The 12,833-nt window shown below is 39.7% G+C and overlaps 1 protein-coding gene across 2 annotated transcripts in view; it reads right to left on the bottom strand.

The window, feature by feature from the left end:
* Positions 1-5,425: 5,425 nt before the first annotated feature.
* rfx3 (regulatory factor X, 3 (influences HLA class II expression)) overlaps positions 5,426-12,833 on the bottom strand; it is a 69,836-nt gene continuing 62,428 nt past the window's right edge. For both annotated transcript variants that reach the window (XM_067433979.1, XM_067433980.1), the window contains one exon: positions 5,426-12,833. This exon is cut by the window's right edge and continues 633 nt beyond it. The gene's annotated coding sequence lies outside the window, so the exon portion shown is untranslated.

Here is a 12,833-nt window from a genome sequence, read left to right as displayed (position 1 = left end):
TCTAATACTGCACCTGATTGGTCATACACACATAAACACACACACACACACACAGTAATCTTATGACAGCAGTCCAGTTTTTTTAGGATTCGGTGCTAAAATGGTTTATAAAAAAAACCTGATAAACGAGGGGAACTTATATATAAATGCTATACAATTAAAAGACATTTATTTTAAATGTATATACAGATTTTTAATGCAGCAACAACATATAGGATGGAACACGATACACATTTAATATTCTTACATTGTGCAAAAGTATTATAATATGAACACCTCGAAGCTCTTCTGCACATTAATAAAAATATAACTGGTTGTGTATAATATGGATTGAATCGTATCATAATCGAATCGCAGAACTTTTTGAGGTATCGGAAAGTATCGTATCGCCGGCTTTGAGAATCGGTATCGTGATGAACCGTCTGATTTACACCCCTAGCTTTTAGAAGATATTCTAACAGTTATGCAGGAGTTTTGGGGATTATTATCTTGAGCTCATGTTGAGCTGCTGTCAATCATGATGTCACACCCCCCGTTTTTATAGCGTCACTTAACTAAAACCAAACATATTTAATAAAACGAACACTTGAAATGAAACCATCGTGATGATAACTGCCTAAAATGACAGAAAACATCTTTGGGGAAAAATGTATTTGAAGTATAATTTGATTGTTTAGTTTGTCTCTTGCCATTAGATTAGATGGAGGGGCGGGGCTTATGAGCGACACTGGGACTGGCCACCAGGGGGCGATCGAGACGCGTCCGCTTCAGTTTTGACCCCTAATAAAACCACTTTAACAGAACCGTAAACATGGGCTGTGTCCGAAAACCTAGACTGCGATTTCGGACAGACTAAGGCAGAGTACCCGTTTAATGATCTACAACAAAATAGAGCAAGCTTTGATGAGAACTAAACAAATATTGAATTACTACATTAGTAGTTTCTTGCAAGAAATGACATCAGAAGTGGAAAATGTTGGTAAAAAAAATTTACATTTACACACAAACTGACCAGCAAACGCAACTTTCGGACGCCATCTTTTCCCCTAGCTCAACGGTCACTGAATGGAAAGCACAGGATTGTGGGATACCAAAGGCAGCGAAGGACACGTGTGAATGTAATGAATCATTTCAACTCTTCTAGTTAAGTCCCATACAAAGCATGCTGGGAATTCATTTAAATGTATGCAAATTATGCATGCAGCAAAAATGCTTAAATGTATTTGTCTAAAGGCTTGTTTGCATCGTTGCAAAAACGTTTAAGAAAATCCCTTTAAAGCCTCAACAAACTAAGGGTTTGAGGTTGTAAATACAAGAAAATACTGTTTCTACTGTAGTTCGACGTCCTCTTGCCATATCTGTAATTATACGTGACATTTATAAGCAATTTCTCTAATGTGTGTTAAATGAGTGAATTTTCCCTTTCAAAAAAATGTTCTGTTTTTTTTTTTCTCTCTGTGGAAATGAAGAACTTGCAGGAGTCTTATTTTTAATTTGATGTAAATATGATTAGACAGTAGCAGAATAAAAGATATCAGAACATTATGACCCTGGAGCTCAACTCTAGTCATAATCTCACGGTGTATCTGAAGCCAACAACACATTATAAGGGCCAAAATTATCCATTTCATGCCAGAAATCATTAGGATATTAAGATCATGTTCCATGAAGATATTTAGTAAATGTCCTACCGTAAATAAATCATAAATGTATTATTAGTAGTAATATGCATTGCTGAGGACTTCATTTGGACAACCTTTGAAGGAGATTTCCTCAATATTTAGATATTTTTGCACCCTCAGATGGTCAAATATTGTCCTAAGAAACCGCACATCAATGAGAGATGATTTATTCAGATTATTCTATACATCTCAATCGTCCCTTATGACTGGTTTTGTGCTCCAGGCTCACATTTTTATCCATGTTTTGTCATCTTGGATACATCTTCTCCTTATCAGGGATGTGATTTTTCCGGATTAATCCGGAATTCCGGATTTTCCGACCTGAAAATGTGACCTACGTAAATCATGCAGATCTGTGAAAAAAAAAAATGGCGGGGGCGGGGGGGGGGGGGGGGGGGGGAGATTGGTGGGTTGACCGTCATCTCACAGCCGTCACCATGGTAACCCGGGTCGAAACCACGATCGCGGGATGGGCAACAAGGACTGTATCGTGACAAGAACATCGCCGGATCGGATGATCTGGGTATACTATTGCTTGTGTCTATATATAACCTATAAGTTACTAATTTGACTTTGTTGTCGATTGATTAGATGATCGATTTTGATTGATTTTCCACTATGGCAGGATGTTTAAGCTGCATTTAACATTAACTTGACAGCTAACATTACTTGTATTTGCTAGCACTAGCTATATATGCAAACAGCGCGCTTTTCGGCGCCCCCCGCTTTTTTCACGTCAGTTTGGGTGACAAAGTCATCTGAAGCCATTCCATAGCTTAACCCTTAAATGCATGACTGTTTCGCAAAACATTCTTACATATTGGGGACCCGGTTCTATATTTAACATGGATTACGTTAGACCTCTACCTGTCGCGATAATATATAAAACTCCTGATGTTAGAGTAACAGCTACAGAAGAATAAAATAAAACCTATTTCGTTACCTTTTGGAGCTTGGAAGGGTTCAGTTTGAGCAGATGTTTAATACCATCATCATATTTCCTCGTCAGAGATCGTTTACCAGTATATTCAGCATCTGCCTCATATTCGCGATCTCCAGCATATTCTCCAACTCATTTTCAACGTCTTCAAAATCAATATTTTGTTCACTAACAGCTTCTTGAGCACATCCATCATCAAGAGACAGTGACACTAATATTTGATTGTGTTTAGTACTTGCTCTCTGCAGTAAATCACTAAGCCATTTCAAGTTTTGCAGATTATAATTATTGTTTCGTTTTCTGTCAGAGGTAACTATGAGTGAAACGTCACTTCATCATTGTGTATCAGACATCGCCACCTTGTGGAATAAATGTGAATTGCACCCCCATTTCGTCATTATAGATTAATTTATCATGCCAGGCGCAAATTCCAAAAGAAACGTGTAGAGGCTCTAAAAAAGCTTTCTACAAAGGCTAAAGAGTCATAGAAAAATTGAGGCCTTCTTTTGACATGAAAATGTGCATGTTGCACATTTAGCTATTAAAATTGGGTAAAAATGCATCCACCAAATAATTAGTTATTTTTCATACTGTACAAAAAAGTTATTACAATAAAATGTATTTTTTTGTTCAAATAAGTTGTTATGGGTCCTGCTTTACTGTCCGTATTGATCCGCCACCAGTTTGTTCGGCGCGGCGCGGTGGGGGTGGGGTTGGTCTATATTATAAAATATGGTATATTTTCCTGCTTTTTTGTCCTTAGCCAATCACATGCCTGACTTATGTATTCCAGAGGGGAAAAAACGACCAATTTCCGACGGACGGACACGAGGGTGAGTGATCCTGTGACATGAACACAACGGGTCTTGTTTCAACAAGAAAAGGTTTATTAATTGAAAGACAAGCCACAAATTTAAGAAAACAACACTAATAAGCTAGCCTGAGCTCAAGTCTGAAATATTCAGAAAAAACAAACTACATGTGTCTTGGATAATTCCTATATTTTCCTCATATTGACACACTAAAATGTTAATATATCATTTTATAAATATAAAAGTTCCCCGGTTTTGTTATCCTTCATGTAAAATACACAATACAAATCACTCTACACTTATTAGTAAGCTTTTACCAATTTTCAGAGGATATAATTTACTAAGAGGTAAATTGGAACAACACACAAAAAAAGGAACAAAAATACATGTGTACTGTATATGTAAGGTACATCATCCAAAACAATAGAGAGGAAGGGGGAGGGGGATCACAATTTACACTTTCAAACATATCTGTCATTAAACCGCTTAAAGTAAGGGACTGTAAATAAATATCCTTCCATTTTTATCTCAATATTTACATCTAGTTCTGAGTGTCCTCAGAGTACCACGATGCTTGTGCTTGCATTGAACGCGCTACAGCAGGCCACGACTCACTACGTAAACAGTCAAATGGCACTTAAAATATCCCAAAAGCTCCCCAAAATAAGACCACATAGAAACCAAGCGTGTCAGTACGTACAGTAGAAGGAAAAGTCGTGATGACGATGATAGTGCATTTCTCCTGTAGAGCGGCGCGGATGGGACGATCAGTTCCCGTTTCAGAGGCTGAGCTGAACACAAGCCCAAGACACGCTCACACATCTTTACTACCTGCAGGATTTATGAGTGTACTTTAAAGTTCACCCAGAAACTGTGTGATTAATTCCTCCTGTGGTTGGCCAGCCGTCAGACCTCCGCTCATCTTCACACACAGATGAAGATATTAGTGTTGAAATCCGATGGCTCAGAAAGGCCTTCATTGACACCAATGTCATTTCCTCTCTCAAGACCCATAAAGGCACTAAAGACGTCGTTACAAAGCCCATCTCACTACAGCGGCTCTACAATCATTGATGAAGAGGCCAGAATAGAGTTAGTGCGCAAAAACACTAAATAACGACTTATATAGTGATGGCCGATTTCAGAACAAAGCTTCGAACCGTTATGAGTCAGTGAATCGATTCATGATTTGGATCGTTATGAGTCAGTGAATCGATTCATGATTCGAACCGTTATGAGTCAGTGAATCGATTCATGATTCGGATCGCGTGTCAAACTCATAGACTCAAACACACAGCGACCCCATAGACGTCAACGGTGGAAAATGAAGTGACTTAGAGGCACTCACTTCCTGATGGCGGAGCGAACTGCGCAGGCTCAGACTGAGCTTGAGGACGTAGATGTGACGTGAGCCTCCTGTCGGACAGCTGTAGGTCTTCTAGTAGTTGTGGAAAGTGAAATCTGAATCACGTTGTTTTAATGTTTTGTCCCCTTGGTTTTGGCTCTCTGTGGGCTTCTCCTCATTCTTCCCCCTTGACTTTATCAGACTTTGTCTCCTCGTCCCCCCGACTGTCTCATAGACAGTAAAGATTGCCTGCGAGCGTCTCCTCAGGTCTATACGGTAATTTCTCAACTGTGCGACAGAGTCGCGTTGGTTATGACGCGATAGTTAGCCTATTTTTACAAAAACAGTTTCTATGGGGCGATAGTGTAAGATACAAGGTAACGGAGCCTTTTATACATTGTCGTGTTTCTTTAGAAATAAAGAATGGACAAACGGAGTCTTTAAACGCCTCAGATGTAAAGTTATTCACTGTCAAAGTGACTCAAAAATGAATGGGAGTCAATGGGATGCTAACAGCAGGTGATGGCTTGGTTTGATATCACGTGACTTTGGTGATCTGAATCATGAATCGATTCACTGACTCAGAACAGTTTGAAGCTTTGTTCTGAAATCGGCCATCACTATATAAGTCGTTATTTAGTGTTTTTTGCGCACTAACTCTATTCTGGCCTCTTCATCAATGATTGTAGAGCCGCTGTAGTGAGATGGGCTTTGTAACGACGTCTTTAGTGCCTTTATGGGTCTTGAGAGAGGAAATGACATTGGTGTCAATGAAGGCCTTTCTGAGCCATCGGATTTCAACACTAATATCTTCATCTGTGTGTGAAGATGAGCGGAGGTCTGACGGCTGGACAACCACAGGAGGAATTCATCACACTATTCACATTTCTGGCTGAACTAACGCTTTAAGAGCTATTAATGTAAGGAATAAATCACACGTCAACATGTTCTCTAAATGTAAACCATTCATCGTGTTGGTGACGCTCTAATACAATCTCCAAATGTCTCTTGATTTAAGGATGTTTTGAGGGTTTTATAGTTAATTCTGTTTTTAATTGTTCTGGCCTCTGCTTTAATGGTCAGATTAAATGTGCCTGACTCTCGTTCATCTTCTGAACACAAATGAAGATATTTGTAATGAAATGGGAAAGATTTCTGTCCTCCATTGACAGTCTAAGCAACTTCCACTGAAGCTTCAGAAAGTTCATAAAGAGAAACTGAGCCGTACGGATCGAGCGGATTATTCCAGATGTTCTGAAGAGACTCGAGGGCTTTATATGAGGAAGGAAAGTCTGACGGTTTGAGCGACATTAGGGCGAGGAAATGATCACAGGATTCTCATTAATGGGTGAACTGGCCCTTTAAGAGTCTGACCGACTGTTGATTTATTCAGACAAAATATGACAAATTCTGTGACATTCTGCATTATACAGTCAATTACATGGATTCTGCGATTCTGTCAACGTTTTGCATTTTTAGGGCCTTAATTTAGTACCATGATATTGAATTTAAGACTTTCTGCTCCAAATGAAGACATTTTTAAGGCTTTAAATTGTGCAAGGTCAAATTAAGGCGTGTGGAAACCCTGTATAAACTATTCTAACGTTTTGGGGAAATGTTTTCAGATAACTGGAGTTGACGCTTCTACACGCAATGTTAAGAGTTTTTCTCTTAACCAGCCACGAACAACACAACACTTGGCATTGATATATCTCAGGTAGTGTTTGTGTGCTTTATTTAATGTCAAACGCGTGTAATGTCACTGAATATCATTTAGTACTCCCAGATTTGTAATGTAGTCACACTAAAAGCAACAATGGATAAATTAAACGTTCAAAGTGTTTTGTGACAGATTGTTTAGTTACTCAGTATGTATTTTTAGTGATGTTTAAATGGTGTAATAGTTGTGAATTTGATTATGTATTCATTTCCTTGCGATTGCCGTTAAGATTAATCTCTGGTGGCTACGCTTGCCGCGAGAGCCCGCCCACTCGCTGTTCTGATTGGCTTTGATTTGTTGAATCTCGTAGTCGTGTGTGGTGTGGACGGACACGTGGCCTGTCTCTGGAGTCTTATCGCGTGTGGTTAGGACACTGTGCTAAAGTTCTGCATAATTAAGGGCGTGGCCACTTTGAGTGACAGGTGGATTGATGTTTGTCTGCTGTCTGTTAGTCATCGCGTGTCAAACTGCTGAAATCACAAGACATTGGCGATCCGAATCATTGATCGATTCGCTGATTCATAACCGTTTGAATCTTTATTTGAGGATTGAACACAAACGCGGAAGAGAAGCCAATGCTGAATAAAGTCGTAGTTTTTGTTATTTTTGGACCCAAATGTATTTTGGATGCTTCAAGAGACTCTAATTAACCCACTGATGTCTCATATGGACTACTGTGATGATGTTTTTATTCCCTTTCTGGACATGGACAGTATAGTGTGCATACACTTGCATACGCTCTCGGACTAAATATAAAATATCTTAAACTGTGTGTGAAGATGAACGGAGGTCTTACGGGTGTGGAGCGACATTAGGGAGAGGAGTTAATGACATAAACTTGAACCTTTAATAGATGTTTTACAAATAACGTTATGTTGTGGTGGCAAGCTTTTACTACTGGCTGTTATCAAAATATTTAAAATAAAAAGAACGATATTTTACCTCAAGTTCTCTTTGGAAGATTGACAGCCCATACGGTTCTCTTCCAGCAAGCCAGACACGTGTCCATAGTCGGGTTTTCTTTCTCTTTTTGCGCTTTTCTAAACATAAAACAGCCAGTAAGCTACAGAACACAATGCTTCAGACATTGTTTGTTTACGCTCTTGTTTGTGAAAGTCGATGACATCACGCGCGACGTCATGAACAACTAACGATGATTGGTCGAGTAGTAACGTGTAGTCTGACATGTTTCTTGCCCAGGGGCCGTTCTTCGTACTCCGCTAACTCAGTTCGCTGGATTTGATTGTTGATGGTTTGTCTCGGTCTCGGATTGTTTGGTTCTTCGAAGCTCATCCTAGTCTTGCTGTCATCCGTCAGCTTAAACCTGCTCGGGCTGATTTCATCTAAACAGGATTGGATCGCATCTTGAGCTGATATTAAAATCTGTCCCAGCCACTGCTACTTTATTACAAGAGTTCCTTACTGAACCAGGAGCAATAATACGTTAAAATAATAATAATGTTTATTTGAAAATAATATTTTAATGTTGTGTGAAATATGCGTAGAGTACTATAGACACAGTCACTTGATTGAGAGATTGATTTGTGAATTGTGATGGAATAATTATTTTATAGTTGTATTGCAGGTTCACACACATTGTGCAGTTAATCTTCGTCATGCATTAATATGAGCGATGACGGATATTATGGGATGGCTGATGCAGATAATTTGATCTTGACCGTTAAGAAACTAATTAATACCATCACATAACAAATCTGCTTCAAATTGAATTAAAAATGAAATTACAACTTTGAAATAAATGTAAAGTGTGTACAAATATTATAAAATTGTGATATAGACGCACGCAATTCTACTTTCACTTTAGACATACCCGAATGTGTTTGTATGTTAATCTTGTGTGTGTTTGACAGTATTAGTGCAGTAAGTCTGTCCAGTAATCGCGTGTGTTTGACAGACGTTTAGTGGTTGGTTACAGTTCATAAGCACGCCAATGAAAAGTTAAACGGCAAGGCTTTAAAACGCGGCTAAACACAGCCTAACTTTAGTGCATATGATTGAATATTTGCTCATATCAGCGTGTAGACACACAGGCACACTCAAACACAGCCGAAATAAACGGAGAAATATTTTAAACGGCGAGAAATGGAAATAATTAATTAAATGCAAAACCCCAATTCACCAGCACGTATTGAACCGTGAATGCCGTACCGAACGGTTCAATCTTATATTGAGTATTGTGGCATCCCTAGTGACTATCGTAACAGACATCGTGTAGTCTGAACCAGGCATTAGTCACCGCATCAGCTCAGCTCCGCCCACGTCCCGCCCCTTTGCCCATTGTAAGTTATGCGGGAGTTAGGACACGGTGTTAGGCTTCAAAATGAATACAAAATCTATGGATAAAACCTGCAAGTGTCATAAACTTGTTGATCACTGAGCTTGTGTTTTGCGATTATTCAAAACCATGTGGGAAAATCCTATTGGATCTTAAGATCTTTTATATCTTGGTTCACACTTGTCATGTTTGGTCGGATTAAAACGAACCCTGGTGCGTTTGCTCGTTTAGTGCGGTTCATTTGAACACATGTGAACGCTGCCATCCGAACCCTGGAGCGAACCAAACAAGCGGAGCGAGAGCGCTAAAGAGACGAGTCTCGATCCGCTTCTAAACCAGCTCTGGTGCGGTTCGACTGATATATGAACGCAACACGGACCAAAGACATGTAAACGGACCAAAAACAGGACGTGATGTCACAAGATGCGACGCATAGTCAGCTGATTGGACGACGCGGAAAGATCGGTGTATCCAGAATGAGTAACGTTAACGTTAGAGGACAAACGTAGAGCAGCGAGTAAGAGCCTCATCAATATTTGGTCCAACGAGCGTATTTCAAAATGCCTGAAAAACTGCACAAAAAGCAAACCTGGCTCTTCTCACTAAAGGACCTGTCGGCCATTAGCCGGTACAGACGACAGAACGGCCGTCTCTTGTCTGCACAACGGAGGAAATCCTGGAGCTGTTTTGAATGTTTTGATCATTTTATGAGCTCTTCATGAGTTCATGAAAGATAATACCACATGTACACACATAAAATGATGGCGTTTAATCCGGCACACAGCGTTGTTTTGAATATTCGGTAAGCGAGATATACGTCATATAAGCCGACCAATCAGGTTGTGAGCGTCTCCCTGAGCCTTTGGTTCGCTAACTTTAGGTTCGCTGTTATAAATGCCAGTGTGAACGCTAAGCGGACCAGGACTATGTTTTGTTTTTTGGTCCGGACCAAACTAACCAAACTACAAGTGTGAACGCACCCATATATATATATATATATATAAGCATCTTTTCCAACTGCACCTGACCAATAAAGACTAGCACTTAACTATCCAATAAATTTTTCTGTTTGTTTGTCTCGATTGTGAAAATTGTGTAGTGCTCGATTAACTGAGACTTCTTACATCTCTTCTTACTCTTGTTTGTTTCGTTGTTTCTATTGCTCTCCTCTTTTTGTAAGTGGCTTTGGATAAAAGCGTCAGCTAAATGATTAAATGTAAATGTTCTCGAGGGAACCAGTGTGACGTCTCACCCGCGCCGCTCTATTGGTGGAATCCCAATATAGTTCTGTTCATGTCATCACTTCATCAGCAGGTGAAGTTTGGGTGCCTTAAATCGGGGTGTGCATATGCGTCTCAGGTGTGTGTGGCGTGTCGGAGACGTGCGCTGAAGGTCCGTTGGCTTGTACTGGTTCTGGAGGTCTTGGTGAAATCAAAGGCACTGAAGTCTCTAGTCAGTGAAGCTGCCTTCACGCTCCTCAGGGCTTGATATGTTGATATCAGACGAAGGGCAAGTTCCTAGAAAAGCTTGCATTGGTGATATCCAGAGTAAGGTTGCAAGTGGCGGCGCCAATTTTAGTGTCAAAAAAGAAAAGGACTGTGTTTTGGCAAACTTTGAGTAGAAACAGGCATGTGGTTTGAAATCAACGGCGTTCTGTGCTTTCTGGCACGTGGTCCAAAAGAAACAGAGAAGCGAATTCATGGTATCCTAGCAGCTCAGGAAAAGGCATGCAAGACCAAAAGCACTTTGAGTAGTGATCAACACATCTACCGAACGATCCAAGGGCGAAGAAGAGCCGTCTGAAGTCCAGGCACAAAGACAGAAGAAAAACAAAACCATTGGAAAATCTGCTCGTTATGGTTCAGAAGGTGACAGATTGCACACGTAAATATAAATCACGATTATCTTGGACACGCCAGACTGAATCTCTTCAATAGGATGGTTCATCCCCTTTACAACCACGTGAAAATTAAGCTTCATAATACACTTCCATAAAAAAATGCATAAACGTACCAGATAGCGCGCACACAGTCAGTCATTGAAAATAAAATCTAAAATGTCATTAGTGAAGAAAATAACGCATTTCCTACTACAATTTTCCAGTGTTTTCCATAATAGCACAGCAGTTGACGAGGGGTCGACTTCATCCACAGGTTAACATCCTCGTTCCCATTTCACAGTCATTAAAACAGCAAACGAAACTAACAATCTAGATCTATTATCAAATGAAACTCCACCCAGACGATCATCTATACATGCAGGATAAAAAATGAACACGTAGAGCATAGGTCTCCCAGCGGACCGGGAACGTTCTCTCCACGTTACGAACAAACGTTTGTCTGACGTTAGAGAACGTCTCGTTATATTTCCTTAACGTTTTTAAACTTAACATTAGTATTCTTCGCTGGGACGTTTATGAAAGAATGTAAATGCTTTTTTTAAAACAACTGAATGAGACCCAATGTATAAACTCTTACTTGTTATATATTTCTATACCAATATAGATATTTATCAACTTTTGGTCCACGATACAATGACGTGATTGGAGGGCAACCGATGTGAAATTAAAATGATGGGTCAAGCTAAGAAGACACACACTTCGGTCAGGACGTGTGTGTGTTGGGCCGGCTGCGCCGGCGTGAGGTAGGGCGACAAGATACACACATAACACACACACCTCGGCCAAATTCACGCTTTCTCACACAAACGGGCCTCGACGTCGGACAGGGAGCGGTAATTAGACACGAACCACGATCCTGAATGTTCACAAACCCAGTGTCAAACTGGATTCAACACTGGAAAACAAATGCTCTTCTTCAGTGTTTCTTTTCTTGTTTCCAGTCCAAATATCTAACAATTCTTAAATCAAGATGCATTTACAAGATCAGTAAAACGACAGAAGATATTTTTTTCTTGTTTTCTGGGGGAAAATATCAAAATGAAGTGAGTTTTTGCTTAAAACAGGCCAAATGATCTGCCAATGGGGTGAGAGAAATAATCTGATTTCTGTTTGGGACGGAAACAAGAAACAAGATTTCAATCAGAAATCAGATTATTTTTCTCACCCCATTGGCAGATTTACATTTACATTTAATCATTTAGCAGACGCTAAATGATTAAATGTCATGTTGATTAAATGTCAGATCATTTTGCCTGTTTTAAGCAAAAACTCTCTTCATTTAGATTTTATTTTCAACAAAACAAGAAAAAATATCTTCTGTTGTTTTACTGATCTAGTAAATGCATCTTGTTTTAAGAATATTTAGATATTTAGACTGGAAACGAGACTAAATGACTGAGGAAGAAGAGCATTTTTTGCAGTGAATCGGGTGGATGTGAACGCTTCAGGCCGTGTGGTTTCCGGTACAAACCTCCTCCTCACCAGCTCAGACAAAATGAAAAGCTGTTTTTTGGGTTAAGGCACTAAGATGAACCCGAGGTACATAAATCCCTGACATTCGCTCTGCAACATCGCACAGGTGCGAGAGGCAACGAAGGACAGCCGGTTGTCTCTCACTCTTGTGTTTTTGGTCCAGTCGGTACAAAAAAACGAAAACCCACGACACGGTTCGCACATGCAGCATATATGTACAATGACAAAACCCTCGTCTTCAAGCTACCAAACGACTAACTCTACAAACAGAAGGCAATCGGAAACACTCGGACTGCAAAGAAGGTGAAAAGGCAAGCTCATTACGTTCAGTACGAGTTGTCTAGCCTGCTTCGATTATAGCAGCACAGTTATACAGCGAGACTTTCCACTCCCTAACCAAACAGCAAACAACATTTGGCCAATTACACGTTCTAAACAAAACTGTAAACAATGACCAGTACAGTACGCTGCAAAAAATGCTCGTCTTAGTAATTTTGTCTTAGTCTAAATATCTAACAATTCTTATCTCAAGATGCATTTACTAGATAAGTAAAGACATTAGTTCGTTTTTTTGAGAATAACATTAAAATGAAGAGAGTTTTTGCTTCAAACAGGCAAAATGATCTGCCAATGGTGTGGGAATAATCTCGTTTCTGATTGAAATC

Source organism: Pseudorasbora parva, chromosome 23 (assembly GCF_024679245.1).
Source record: "Pseudorasbora parva isolate DD20220531a chromosome 23, ASM2467924v1, whole genome shotgun sequence".
Taxonomy (NCBI): domain Eukaryota; kingdom Metazoa; phylum Chordata; class Actinopteri; order Cypriniformes; family Gobionidae; genus Pseudorasbora; species Pseudorasbora parva.
This window is presented reverse-complemented; position numbering and strand designations above follow the sequence as displayed.